Source organism: Pristis pectinata, chromosome 17 (genome assembly GCF_009764475.1).
Source record: "Pristis pectinata isolate sPriPec2 chromosome 17, sPriPec2.1.pri, whole genome shotgun sequence".
Taxonomy (NCBI): domain Eukaryota; kingdom Metazoa; phylum Chordata; class Chondrichthyes; order Rhinopristiformes; family Pristidae; genus Pristis; species Pristis pectinata.
In genome coordinates, this window is record NC_067421.1 from 19,761,332 (window position 1) to 19,776,717 (window position 15,386).

Below are 15,386 nucleotides of genomic sequence, written 5' to 3' on the forward strand. Positions count from 1 at the left end.
AATTAGTTATGTGCAACTGTCTTAAAGGCATTGTTGTAGTTTAGGTTTATTAACTCCAGTTATTCTGTCATAGTTGTATCACCTTGCATATGAGCTATGGCTCGAGTGAATTTTTCATACCCAGATTCAGAAATTACCTTCCCATAATAACTCCACACACTATAATTTACTCTAGCAATATGAAAGCAGAAAAATTGCCTGACTTATTTGTTAGGCTTGTTGTTCTGTGCCTTTGTGCCCACCCAAAAATGAAAAACCTCTAATTGTAAACTTTGCTGGTATAGTTAGAAACTACATCAGTTTGGACAGTAAGTATACTAAAATAAGCCAGTGTGTTGAACAGAAAACAATATTTTGAGATATTACATATGTATTAAAGCTAACGTATGGTCTAGTCTTTTTTTGTCTTTCAGTATACATTTGAATTTTTCTGGAAGCACATTTACAGACTTATTATTGGAATTTGCTTTCATGTTCAAGATAAAAGCCTTTCAACTTATAAAAACAACTCTTCTTTAAGAGTGGAACAGTCAATCCATAGTGATTTGTTTTGAATTTATCAATATTAAGGCAAGACTAATATTAAATGCATTATTAATAGTCTAACTGCTATGGGTGCCTGCATTGCAGTGGTTCTCAATGTCCTCTAAGTAGTACTGACATTTAACTTCCAGTTAACATATTGGAAGGTAGGATCAACCAGTCATATACCATTTAGCCCCTCTGCTGATCTGTGCCACAACCCCATGTATCTGCCTTTGCTCCACAAACTGTCAAAAACTTGTTTCAAATCTTGAAAGTGTCGATTAACCCATCATCCACAACATTTTAACATGAAAAGAGTTCTAATTTCTGCTAAATCCCTGTGGAAAAAATTACAAATTGAGTTTATGACTAAATGTGTCAACTCTAATTTTGGGACACATTGGCTTGTTCTGATTTTTTCCTTTGCCATGTCAAATCCTCTTGGTCTAGTATTTATGGAAGCGACAAACTGCCCACCCTCACCACTGACCCCTGACCAACATTTTGACATTCACGCCCCCCCCACCCCCACCCCCACCCCCAAAGGGGAGCAAGCATCCAGAGCCAGCCTACTGCAAGTGTATTGAAGGAGTTGTCTGCAACTTAAAGGGATGTTGGGGTAGAGGGTGTGAAAAGCCGAAACAAACTTTGGCAGCTGGCAAATCCATGCAATGTGCTCAGTCTTGGCCAGCAGTCAAAACTGTTCAAAAGTATGTCTGAAATTCAAAAACAATAACAATTACTACAGCTAATTAAACTTCTCATAAATGCTTAAAATTACTAAAATAAAATAATAACAACTTTAAAAAGTATCACTTGCCTCAGTTCCTTGAAGTCCTTCCCCTCCATTGAGAGTAGTGGAGAGTAGTCCTCATGTCAGGTCCAACCTGCCACTGGATGTTAGTGCAGCTTCCCCACTATAAACGGTCTGAATTGCCACAACTTACAAGTTTGGAATCTGAGGAACCACCATTGGAATATATTCAGAAGAAACACCTCAATCACCTGTCAGCAACTTTGGGGCTTCTGTATTCATGTGAAGATGTCAGTGTTACCAATAGTTATGGGAGCAAATGCTTAAATTTCCCACAGTATTTTAAACACCTTGATTGAGTCACTCCTCAATCTTGCACACAAGGGAGTACAAGAACTTTATGAAACCTGACGTTCTAATTCAATAATATTACTCCCCATCCTCCATCCTTGCATCCTTCTGGTGAACCTGTGCTGCACCTACCCAAGGTCAGTTCATCTCTTATGAAGCGTGGTGCTAGCACACATATATACTGCGGTCCCACAGAGTAGTGGAAAATGTTCTGTTAGTCTTTTTAAATCTTTTCTCTAGCTGCCTCATACATTTCTAAGAGAGAAACCAGGGCCTATTTGCTGTTCCTTGCCTGAACTTCAAATCCTCACAGCAAATTTTAAAGATTTCCATTGCACAGTTTCTTTTTCTGTATTTTGGTACTCTGTAGACTATAGTTACTAAGTACATTTTTGAATGCTGTAATCAATTTATCCTTCTGCGTTCTGATAATTTAGGTGTAAAATCATTTTGCTCTTGCATTGTGGGAAATACTGCCAAGCTGGTATTATTACCCTCCCTTGTTTTGCTCTGAAAATATTAAGAAACAAATGCATAGCACAAGACACTGGCAGAGATCCCTTATTGCCTATACAGAACTTGGTTTTCATAACAGCGCATCAGAGTCATTTTCACGTATTAGGTAATTGATTAATGGATTTATTGAGTGCAATTTTACAACTTTCATGGTACACCTCTTGATACAAATATGAAGGGATCCAATTTACATTTGTAAAAGCTCTTTCAATCTGGCCACCAGCTCTTAGGATTTATGTCTGTCTGCATAACCACTGTTTTGTATGCATGGCCATTTAAATTGTATTTCCGTTCTTTATTTCTACTTTGAAAATACGTGACCTCAAAATATATTTAAAGTTGGTTCTTATGATCCCCTAATCTTTCTGCTTTGTAGTGTCCTCTGTTTTCTTTTTGTTGTCGTCATTAGAAATTTGTAAGATCAACCTGTGCATGTGAGTGAGAATGTGTAGTGAGGTATGTTTATGTGCAGATGTTCTATTATATGCATGTATCCTCAAGGTGTAGTTGTATTTGCCTGTGTATTCCTGTATGTGTTTGAAAACTGAACATGTCAAATATTGATGGGAGGAAAAGATCTGATGAAATAACTCAGTATGACATTTTTTTTCTGTAATTTTTCCTTGAATCTCTGACATCAGCTAATGTTTATTCCAACTCTAGATTTAACTTGGTCTTAAAGTTACTCTAGCTTCTAGATTCCTTTGATTATGTACATAATTTTTGTATGTCTGGATCTTTGTTGTATGGTTCTGACACTTAGGATAGCAAAATGCATGTTGGAGGAAAGGGGATACAGCTACAAAAATAGTTTATTAATAAAGTAATTCTACCATCACTAAAGCAAAAGAGAGTTGCAATGTTGTGCAACTACCTTCAGCTTTGTTTAAAAATTAGAATAAAGGTGGGATTTAATGGTGCTGTTCATAGTTTTCAAATGGATTTATCTTGCTTTTACACTGCACATTATTAATGGAGTTTGAAGCACAGAAACAGTATGCCTATAAAAATCTGAAATTATAGTCAACATATTTCAGGTTGATGGTTGCCTTTACTTTTTGTCAATAAAACATAGGATGAGTTAACAATACAGAGGCAAATATATTTGCTTTCTGTCTCTCTTACAGATTTATTAATCATTTTGTAGGCAGTGAGCATACATACACTACAGGAATAGCTTTGGTCTCCAAGAGGCCCACTGATGTGTGTTGCTGGGAGCTGCTTTGCTGCATGGCTAGTCAGCAGAAGAACAGTGGAGACTGTTTTATTGTTTCTGGTGGAGCGAGCTAGACTGATTGGAAAATCCAATGAATTTAAATTGCAGAGCTACTTTGTACCAGAGACAAATAAAACATATAGCTAGAAAATGCATGTGGCCAAAATATCACCTGCAGGGTGTTGGGAGGTGGGGGGAGGGGGTGGGGAGTGGAATTCTTGTTTTTATATAAAGGCATTCATGACATCTGAATATCTCAAAGCACTTTACAGCCTACTTCTGAAGAGTGTGGTTATATTATAGCTTACTTCTAGAACTGGTAGATGACTGAACACCATTGACAACTTGATACTTGTGCCAGTCAAATTGCCTACCTCTTTAGTGTATCTTTTATACATGCAGCTTGTATCCCACTGTTCGTTTAACAAATAATGAAGGGCAGTGCACACAAGGAGTTATATTCCCACAGTATTCAAAATAGAACTTCATACAAAGTTTTCATATGAAATTGATTTTTTCACCTTTTAATATATAATTTGGTAAACTAAAAGTAATACATTTAGAATCTGTTGATACTATTTCAACAAGCATAAATTTAATCTGAATGCAGTGCTTCCAAGATGAGCATTACATAATGGTACGAGAATGGTAATAACTAAACCATGTGAATAATACCATAGGCTGAATCCCAAAGGTAAAGACAGTTACAAGGATATGGTCCTAATTAGACACTGTCTAAAAGAGTCGATGATTTCAAATATAAGCTAGCTTTGTTATCGTGAAAGCACTGTAGGAAATCATAAAATGGAACATCACATTGTGGGCATTTTGTCCATCATGCTTTGGTCAGCTCTTTGAAAGAACCCTCCAATTATCATAGAACAGTACAGCACAATACAGGCCCTTCGGCCCACAATGTTGTGCCAACTTTTAATTATTCCCATATCTCTGGTCTTTCTCCATAGCCCTGCTCTTATTCCTCCTGTTTGGGAGTTTAATTAAATCCTTTTTGAAAGTTATTAAATCTGCTATCCTGCCCTTTCATGTAGTGATTTCTAGATCTTAACATCTTGCTGCTTAAAGAAAAGATAGAGCAGGATAAAATGTCAGCACAACACTGTGGGCCAAAGTGCCTGTACTGTGCTATAGTGTTCTATGTTCTAAAACCTCCATAGCATCTGGTTCTTCTATCAATTAGCTTAAATCTGTCTCCCCTGTTTACTAATCCTGCACCACCAAATTTTTTTTATTTGCCCTTTCAAAGCCCTTTAGGTTTTTGAATCCTTCTATCAGATCCCTTAACCTCTCTCTGCTAAGAAGTATAACCTAATTTCTTTAGTCTTTCCCTGTACCATAATAAACTACCTCCATTTTCTTTCCACTATTTGATTGTCTATGGTATAAGTTAATAAACCAGCAGTATATTAGCTCCTGTATGTTGTAATTTCAACCAAGTAGATTCTGTCCTTGAAGGTAAATCATGTCTTTCTGTTGCTCTCATTATGTCTTTGCTATTTCACATTTTTCCACCTCCATGTTTCTTCTCAACCTTTCCTGAAGATACTGTGGCCAAGGATATGAGGTGCACATCCACCCCTTGCTTGATCCAGGTCTCTATTATTGCACAAAATCATAATCCCTTCTTGCTGCTGTGCCTGCAGCCGATCAACCTTCTTCACTGTACTTGGACATTTGCTGCCACCTTAGTCTGCTTCACATTTCCCAACTTTCTGGCCCCTGATTCTTCTAATACTATTTACCTCTTTCAGTGCTTTGTGCAGAGTGTTGTCTTTCATGCTGTTTGTGTCCTTCCACTTGTCACATTTGTTTAAACTCTCCCTCAATTTTGCTGGTATGAATATTGGCTGATCCCTGTGGCGTTGCTTACGAGTAGTCAAAAATCCACTACAGTTTTGATGTTCAATTACTATGCTACTCTGTGCCATTAAGGCCATTGCCTGAAACACTTCGTCTGAAGTAGTAGTCTGAAGTTCCACAATCGGAGGCTTTTTCTGGAAGAAAGTTGTTTGGATTCTTACTAGCTACTTGCTTTCTTGAAGCCAGGTAGAAATTATCTAGCAAATAACTCCCTTTTTTGTGCATTTTGTATATTATTTAGTTGTGATAGGTGTCCAGTTTTGTAAGAGAAGCTTTCATAACTTTATGTGTGTGTTCTTGCAGAAGTTAACAATAATTAAGATATACAATATTAAAATCTCAGAAAAATAAAACAATCTTTCCTACATTTTTGTTTTGTGTTAATATTTAATCCTATAAGAAGTATCCTGTACGATATGCAAAAGGCAGACTGTTTTGATTGTACCACATGCAAAAGAGCAATCCTTCACACAAATTATGATTAAAAAATGTAACAAATAGAAGTTCCTGACAAAACCAAAATGCCTGTGTGGATCAGTATTGATCTTTGAATTTGTTCCAAGTTGGAAACCTTACTCACGCTTATCACTGTTGTACTATTTTGTCACCATCAATTATAGAAAAAGAATTTGGTAGTTACTTTTTCCAATTAATTACAAAGGTTGTTTTATCTAAAGGTAAATGAACTATCATTTTGTCTTTACAAATGTGTTACTCAGTTTAAAAATCTAGCCCTTTCCATTTGTTTCGATCTAGTTATTCTTGCAAGGGAAACTGTAAAGCAAGGAAAAGTATATTACACCAGAGCTGTTGATTTGCCATAATTAACAAAGTTTCCCCATGTTTTCAGTATAAAGTCTGAATAAGAATATAAGAACAGGAATAGTGCCAGAAGTAGGCCCTTCCATTCTTCAAGCTTGCTCCGGCATTCAGTACATTCATGATTGGTTCTGGATCTCACATTCACTTTCTCACTCAGTCATTATGTCCCTTTATCACCTTGTGTTTCAAAAACCCAAGGTGGAGAATTCCCAAAATTTACAACACTTTATGTAAAGAAATTACTCTTCCAGTCCAAGATGGCTTGCCCCTTATCATAAAATTATGCCTCCTCATTCTGGAGTTGCAAGCTAGAGGAAACAGCTTCTTGCTATCTACCATGTCAGCCCCTCTCAGAATCTTTTATTCCTCAATTAGATCACTTCTCATTATCAACAACCTAAGACTTACAATTTACTAGTTTCTGTTTTTTGAATCTTCCTACCAATGCACAACCTTGTATTTTTATTTTTTCTTCATCAGAGTAATTTAGTTAAATTGGAAACAGTAGAGGGACCTATACTGATCCTGAACCCAGTTGTTCACCTTTCTTTGAGGTATCTCATCAATCCCTTTTAAAAATAAAAGTCTAGATGTACTACTTTCACCATTTACCCCTTATCTACCCTGCTACTTAGATGTTGAAAGAATGCTAAAGAATTTAGTAAATATTGTTTTTTGTGGTAGGGAAATTAATGGAGCAGATTCTTAGAGATAGGATTTACTCACATTCAAGTTTTTTTTAGGGAGGTGATAAAGATGAGGGTAGGGCAGTGGTATTGTCTACATGGACTCTTCGCAAAATATTCAGCAAGCTACCTCATGGTAGTCTGATCCAGAAGATTAAGGCACATATGATCCACGATGACTTGGTAGACTTGATTCTAAATTGTCTTGGCCATAGAAAACAGGGTAGTGGTGGAAGGGTGTTATTCTGATTGGAGATCTGTGACCAGTGGTGTTCTACAGGGATCAGTGCTGAGACCTCTTGTTTGTGATTAAAACATAGGGGGCTGATTGGTAAGTTTGCAGGCAACACAAAAGTTGGTGGAGTTGTGGAGAGTGAGGAGGGTTGTCAAAGGAAACAGCAGTGTTTGTATATATACAGTATCATATATCTCGGTGGAGAAATGGCAGACGGACTTTAATCTGGACAAGTGTGAGATGTTGCACTTTGGAGGTCAAATACAAGAAGAAAGAAAACAGTGAATAGGCAGGACTCTAAAGCGTATTGATGTATAGAGGGATCTTGGCACCTCTTTATATTTTTTGCTAATGTATTCTAATTACTTAGCTTCAATTTTTTGGGTTATTTTCTAAATTTTCTAATTCTCTTTCTTACTATATTTTTGCCCTTTTTAATTTAATACCATTATTAACCTGCATAGATAGCCAAAGCTTAACTTTTTGGTAAGAATTTTGAATTATTTCTTACAACCTTTCAGCCTCCATTGTTGGCTTTCAACTGAAGGCATTGGTTTCTGAGAGGGGTGCATGCCTCTTGAACTATATCCAAAATTATATTAAATTGTAATCAATCTTGTCTCATCACACAGGATAATTTGTTTTTATATATTCATTCAAGGGATGTGGGTTTGGCAGGCTGAGCCAGCATTTAATTGCCCATCCTAGTTGCCCTTTAGAAGGGGCAGTGGTGAGCTGCCTTCTTGAACCATTGCAGTCCTTGAGGTGTGGGTACACCAACAATACTATTCGGGGGAGTTCCAGGATTTGCACCCTGCAATGGTGAAGGAATGGTGATATATTTACAGGGTCGGCAGGACAGTTTTTGACGTTGTTTCTGGTGCCTGGGTGGATTTCAGGGGGATCTGTCTGGTTTTATTTCCTTGTGGCTTTCTAGTAGTTTATTACAATGGAATGGCTTATTACAGCTAGGCTATTTCAGAGGGCTGTGTGGACCTGTAGGCCAGACCAGGTAAGGATGGCAGATTTCCTCCCCTAATGAACCAGATGGGTCTTTATGACAATCGACAATAGTTTTTATTGATCATCATTAGACTTCTAAATTCTGAATTCGAATTTGAATTTATCACCATCTGCAGTGGTGGGTTTCAAACCCAAGTTCTCAGCACTTTAGATTACTAATCCAGTGATAATACCGCTGCGCCATCACCTCTCCTAATTGTTTGTTCCCCCATGGTGGGCATTCATCCTCCTAACTACTTTTGCCTATTTGATTTTCCCAGCCCAGTTGAATTGGAGCCCATTTCAATGGAATAGCTCTCTCTCTCTCCCAGTATTGGTGCCAATGTCCCAAGTATTTAAACTGTCTCCTGGGTCCCACACTACCTTGTCACAAATATACAAATTTCTGATCCATTCTACCCTGTCAGTGTGCTAAATATTGAGATAATTACCCTTGAGGTTTTGCATTTTAATTTCTTAGATTTCTTCATTAATATTACCACCAGAGTCACTGGTTCTCGTATGAACCACACTAACCGATACTCCCCTAACACACAAGATTCTTGACTGCTGTTGTTTGGGACCAGTACCTGCCCTTTTGTGGCTAATCCCCATTTAGTTTAAACTTAATACAACTTTGCTGTGCTAAACTTATGCCAAGTTGCACTTTCAGAACACCCATGGGATGCTCACTATTCAAAGGGGTAGTGATAAAGGCATTTGGCACACGGACACAGCTTGTCTCATCTGCATACAGACATGTGACAGGATTTTAGACTTTAGTGTGTATTAGGAATGTAAAGCAGGCTTTTAATACTGATATATTGAGTCACATTTTTTATTTTTAATGGTTTTTACAAAATAATCTGGGAACACTGTCAAGTGAATTTTACTCAGTTTCTATCCTTGTATTTGATTTCAATCACTGTTCACCTTTTCTCTAAAGAGGTTTTAAAACAAGAGATTTACAAAATACCTGCAATTTTGAAAAACATTACAAGTTAGAATGTAAGAATCATCTGTAAAATAAACGTAAAACTTTGTGGCGAAGCTGGTTGCCTGCTAAATTTTCTAATTTCCATGCATCACCAACTTGAAAGGTTGTTGCAGTCCTGTCAGAAACCAATTTACTAGATGCAAATTTATCTCATTCTCTCTGTATCAGTGTCTTTAAAGCCCTATATAATTGGTCAATCTGAATAATGTCTATTAAAAGCCTCATTCAAACTCTCTTTTCCACTCTGTTAATATTGCAGAACAAATTGAATCCTAAAAAAAAACAGATTTTCTTATTTTATTCCTTAAGGCAATAACATATTGGATTGCAGTATGCTTGCATACTGTTTAAAGGTTAAATTCTAAATCTACTACTTTCCTGGTTAAGTTGTTTTCTCACATTTATTCCTATCTACACCTTTCACAAGTTCTATAAAGCTATTCAAGATTGGTTTATGTGTGAGATCTTGTATGCATGGGTGTAGATAAAGTAGATGAAACATTGAATACAGAATGGAAAGGAATAATTTACAGAAAAATAAACTATCAAATAGTGTCAGTCCTAATAACATAAAGCTCCCACAGGCACAAATACGTTATAGACCTGCTGGACAAATGGAATATCCCCTGAAAGATAACCATTGAGTTATAAATCCTGTCTGTATCCAGTACATTTGTTTGTTGCAGTTCCAAATGAATTCCTACCTTTTCATTCAAGTTTGTTTCTTAGATTGTATTGTTGGAAGTGGGTCTTTAATAGTGTGGCAGGTAAGCCCCATTACTGTCAAAAGCATGTTTGTGTATTCCACTGCCTCTTAGCTCTCTGCTCATATTGTGGTGTTGAGAAGATATCCAAGATACAGAACTGTCAAGGACAATGGCTAATAAGGAGAGGAAGAAGACAAAGTTGGCTAAAAAATGTCTAGAGTGGCACTGTGATCAGATAAATGGGGCTGGGCAGGTGGGCAGACAAGCAGATAAAAAAAATCAATTCAGTTTTCAGGAAAAACATCTTTCTTTAGAAAGGGTAACTTGTTTATTTAAAAATGAAATGTGAAATGAAACAGAAAATAACAGATACATGCATGGCCATGGTAAGGAGGTTGTACTGTAGTAAGAGTATTATTATGCTAAAGAAAAACTTGATAAAATGCACACAAAATGCTGGAGGAACTCAATCCTGAGAAGGGTCTTGGCCCAAAATGTTGATTGTTCATTTCCCTCCACAGATGCTGCCTTTCCTGCTGAGTTCCTCCAGCATTTTGTGAGCATTGCTCCAGATTTCCAGCAACTGCAGTATCTCTTGTGTCTCAGCTCTTGATAAACTCTTGTTGTAAACTTGCATTATGTTCATAATAAATATTTCTTTTAAAGGTGAAATTAGATCTTGTATTGAAAGTTGGACTTCATCGAAATTGTGTAGCCTCCCTCTCTATTGTTGTCCAATATTGTATCTATGATCAACTGATTCAGCTGATTAAATTATTTCTCATGTTATCCATCTTGTTAATCATTGTTAGTGGCAGAATGGCAATAGATTCAACCTATTGACCTTTATTAATGGCTTTAGATTTATTATTAACCAGTGCATGTTTTTAGAGCATTTATTTGGAAGAAACATTTCACCCCAAGGCACTATCATCATGGGAAAATATTAGAAAAGTATGAACTGTTTCAGGTTTTAATTTACAATTATACAATTTTGGGTGAAATGTTTAACTTTAGCTCTTCCGCTGTTCTGAATCCAAGTATCACTTTGAACCACATGCATTGTGTAATAATAAACTGCATTTCTGTTTGTAGTGCTATCTTAATTATTTGCCAACTTGACAACATTTTCCATTAATCCAATAGTTATATGCACAACAGATGGGGCTAAAACGTGTCAAAGAGAACTACAAACTATCAGCTGTCCGTGTCTCCAAAGTTTAGTCCTTAACCTGCATGTATTGTGATTTGTATTTCTCTTTCTAAAAGTGTTAAAGGTTGTTACGAAACTATCATGACAAACATGTTTTCAATGAGTCTGACTATCCACTGTACCCTAGGCTCACCATTGAGTCCCGTGGCAGACCAGTGAAATGCCGAAGAGCGGCTCTGGGTGCACATCCAGCCTTCAGTTTATTACCATGGAGAGCTGACACAGGAATGGTAACCTCAAGAGGTTGCCAACCCTGTGGGGGGAGGTGTGGGGAAGCAAATGATTATTTTATTTCATTGTTTTTGTTTATTACTCCTCTCACTTTTTAATATAACAAATCTATTTTAATAGTTTTTAAATGTCTTTCTCTATCGGATAGGCATTTTAAAACATTTATAGAGGCTCTTTCAACCTTTGACAGGCCAGCAACTGTTGAGGGTTGTTCAAGGGAGCAATACCCAAGACCTGGCTGCTGAGAGGCTGCTTTTACTTAATAGATGCCTGTTAGGTACAGAGGCAGGGTCATTCAATCTTCCTAAAGTAGAGAAGGCAAAGGTGGGCAGGTACTGCAGTCAGCAAGATCAGGCAATGGATTGAATCCAGAACTATCTGACAATTTGTTTCGGTCAAATCTTGCAGAATACTAACATTCAATGTCCACATTCAATAATGTGGATTTAATGCATTCTTTGAATTTTTATAGGATGATTGGTTGATTAAAGAATTTAAGTAATAGTGAGCTGTTTGTGAAAAAGTGGCCTGACTCCTCAAGTTCCAGTGACTGTAGCATTAGTGAACAATGAAATAATTAACTGTAATTTTCTGGCCTCTGAACTACAATATCAAATCAGCTGCAAAAGGTACCTTCAGATTGCAATTATGTCCTCAGGGCTGTCTGAATTAAGCCAGGCTATTAGTTTCCCTTGTAACCTGAGGGCATTATTTCAGTACACAGCTCTCAAAAGCTAAAATATTTACAGAAATCTGTACACCAGACATCATTTTATAATATATACTTTAATAAATACAGTGGCACAGCAGCAGAAAGCTAAAAGGCTCTAATAGTACATAATAAAGCACACTTGTAATTATAAAAGCTGTTAAATCGTTGAATTTGGTCCCTCTCTTTAGTCTTTTTACATTTCCTGATTTATCTCTAAATTAGAAATATATTTTAGCAGGGCAAAAATAACGTGGGGGAGGCAAAGTCAGGGGGATCATTTTTAAAATTCTATTTAGATGCAACTTCGTTTCTGGGTTTGACTGTATATCAATTGTTCATAATGTCCATTAAAGAAAAGAACCAGCAGTCTTGGATGCTGTACTCTATTTACAGATGGAATGAAACAACTAGCATAAGTGAAAATCAGTACAATTATTTTTCTATATTTTAACTTCAGTTTTGATTCCAGTTTTTTCTCTTTTGCAGAGGTGTCCCATGAAGTGGTTTCATATGTACTGTGTAAGATACACAACCATCAAAAACTTGAGAGGAGCATCAACAAAGAAAAGCACCAACAAGCACAAGTTTGAAAAAAAAAACACATTGGACCCATCAGCAAGTTGGAAGAAGTCAAATGGCCATCTGTTTTTATCTGAAATATTCTTTGGCTGTATTTTGAGAAACTCTTAACTGCAAACAGCGCAGCCTGCACAAACTCTGATGGATATCAGTGACTGTTTGCGGTCTGGTCATAAATCATAATGCATGAATGGCACACTCTACAACCTATTGAGCAACGTTTGTGAAAAGTAGCGGCAGTGTAATCGATTTTTGAACTCCCATCTCAAACACATGATGAAAAACCGTTGTGCCAACTGGTTATGTATTCATGGAATACTAAATAAACTTTATGAGGTAATTTGAAGCCTGACACATAGTGACTGGAAGATGAAAACTAATAGCAGAAGAAATCTACCATGCGCATGAATATCGTGCAGTTGTATTGATCCTGCTATTGGAGAGAGAGAATAGTGCAACATCTGTACATCAGTCATAAGCCTGAGAATGTGGATAGTCAGTGGTTTATTGTTGATTTTCAAAATTAATAGCGAAGAATTTCACTGAATTTCTATTTTTGTATGCTTTTAAGTTGCCAGTGGGAAAATGTTCCCAATGATCCATTGCTATTGTTATTCTTTAGTATATAAAATACTGTACAGTTTTTGAAATTTTCATAACTATTTTTGTCTTAAAATTAAGCTCAGCTTCTTCATAAAATTCAGTAAAAGGTTAACAATTTATAACATTGGTGTCTTGAGCTTTGAAGTAAAATATTTGCCACATCAAACATTTAAATAGAACAGCAAGCTGAGTGTAGGTAGTCCCAAACCTTACATGCAATACAGAATGGAAGAATCCAATACAATGATGAGTTTATAATCGCAAACCTAACATGAATGTTGAAAATTTCAAATGGATTGTCCCACCTTTTGAAGGAGTATTTACTTGATGTTTGAGCAAATCTAATTTTTTTAAAAAATAGTAGTTTCATAGTTTGTAGTACAGCAGGTGTTAAAAAGCAGTTACATCCATTTACATTCATAATGGGTGCTGGGTCTGAGCTGAAGGTTGAAGTATGTATTTCTTTATTATGTATGTGAATGTACATATTCACATAAAACAATGCATTCAGAACCTTTTAATGTTACAGGGTTCAGCACTTTTGGCTTTAAAGCACAACTGAATGCGAGCTTAAAATTAAGATAAGTAATTTGCCTCGTGTTTATTATGTGGCATTTCAAGTGTTTCATGCCTCTGTTTTTATTACATTTACGTTGCTGTCCCTGGGCTGCTCCACTTATGGTTCTTTAATCTCATGTTGGAAAATTTTTATCATTTGGGAAACTAACATTGAAATGATGCACAACATTTTTACAAGAAAATTCAAGGTGTGAATTTAGAACATTGAACTTTTTAAACAACATTTAATGGGATTCCATAACTACAAAATTCACAAGTACACTTTCATTTTCCTAAGATAAAATTTACAACAAAGTGAAGTCAGTTTAGTTTTGACACAGATATGTTTCTTGAATCATTGACATTTTGACCTTATTATTGCAGTACTATTTTAAGTAGCACACTTGTGTATAATAGTCCTTACAAATACATCCACAGTGAAGGCCCAATTTCAAATTTGACTTGATCAGTGTAATAAGAAGCATTTGCCCAATCTGATATCTATCATGTTAAAATTGAGCAAAATGTTCTAATGCACCCTACGCGAAAATGGGCAGCACAGCAGTTTGGGGCCAAAGACTATTTCAGTCATTACCCTTCACTGAAAATATTAGATCCCCATTTTCAGCACAGTTTCTGGTGAGAGGGAGAAGGATTGGCAACTAAATGCCCAATTGGACCTAGGCTGTGGCTGGGCTTTGAGAAGCAGCATTGGAGCCTAAATCTTGGAAATGGAGGTGAATGGGAGACATTTGTGTTGTTGAGCCTGGTGGTGAAAAGATCAGGACCACCAGTGTGTTACTGGGGACGTGGGGCATTGTGCGATCTAGACTGGCATTTCAGTGATGGAAGTGGGGGAAGCAATTGCAAATATATATATTGTGGGGTAAGCTCTGGAAACTCTATAAGGGCTCACAAAAGGAAGGGGGATATCAGGATTGGGGCTGTAACTGGCAGAATCAATGATAGGGATGGGAATTAGGAATGAGCAAGCATCGATGTAGGGACGATCAAGATGTGGTGGATCCATTTTTGAGTCTCAGGTGATATCAGATCAAGACCTGTCCTGGAAATTGTTGAGTGATGGGGGCTGAAAGTAATAAGATTACTGGTGTATTGCAGGAGATAGCTTCATCATTCAGCAACATAAGTAATTACCTCAGATGGCAGGTGCTACACTGGAAGGACCAAGTTCTGGCAATGCATGTGACTGGTTCTTACAGGATTACATGCTCTAAGTTTCCTCAGAGTGCTCCAAAAAGAGCATTACAAGGGGAATGATGTCATCCCATGCCCTCCTGATTTAGAAATTGGGGCACGGGTGTGCAAGGCTCATGCCCAGAAATGTTCACCTGGATTGTAAGAGTGAAGGATTACCACATTTCAATTCACAATTAGAAAAGTAGCATTGTGCACTCAAATTCCTAGATTTCTATGTCTCAGATGGTACTAGGCTTACCTAGGTTTGTTTAGGTGTTTAGAAGTGCCAGAGCTGCCTAGACGTGTTCCCAAAATCCACCAGTTTCCAACATTTTTGAAAGAAAGCCCCATTTGCTCACATTGGTAAAATAGACACCCACAACCACAAGTGTCTGATGACATCTTGGCAAGTTCCTCTAAAGCATATGATCTGTCCATGATTTGGAGCCAGGCTTTTAGTGTTAATACAAATGCATAAGTAAACATTTATTATTTGTGTACAGAGATTACATATTTCAGCATGATGGTTTGCTGTTGAACTAAATTATTCTCAAAACTTTTTGAAAATAAGTTTGTGTATAGTTTTCTTTTAACTACAGTA

General features: G+C 36.8%; 1 protein-coding gene across 1 annotated transcript in view; it reads left to right on the forward strand.

Annotated features, from left to right (window-relative positions):
• Nucleotides 1-14,896, forward strand: part of rbm19 (RNA binding motif protein 19) — a 216,903-nt gene extending 202,007 nt beyond the window's left edge. The window contains exon 25 of the mRNA XM_052032338.1: nucleotides 12,332-14,896. The gene's annotated coding sequence lies outside the window, so the exon portion shown is untranslated. The remainder of the gene's footprint in view (nucleotides 1-12,331) is intronic.
• The last annotated feature ends 490 nt before the right edge of the window (nucleotides 14,897-15,386 follow it).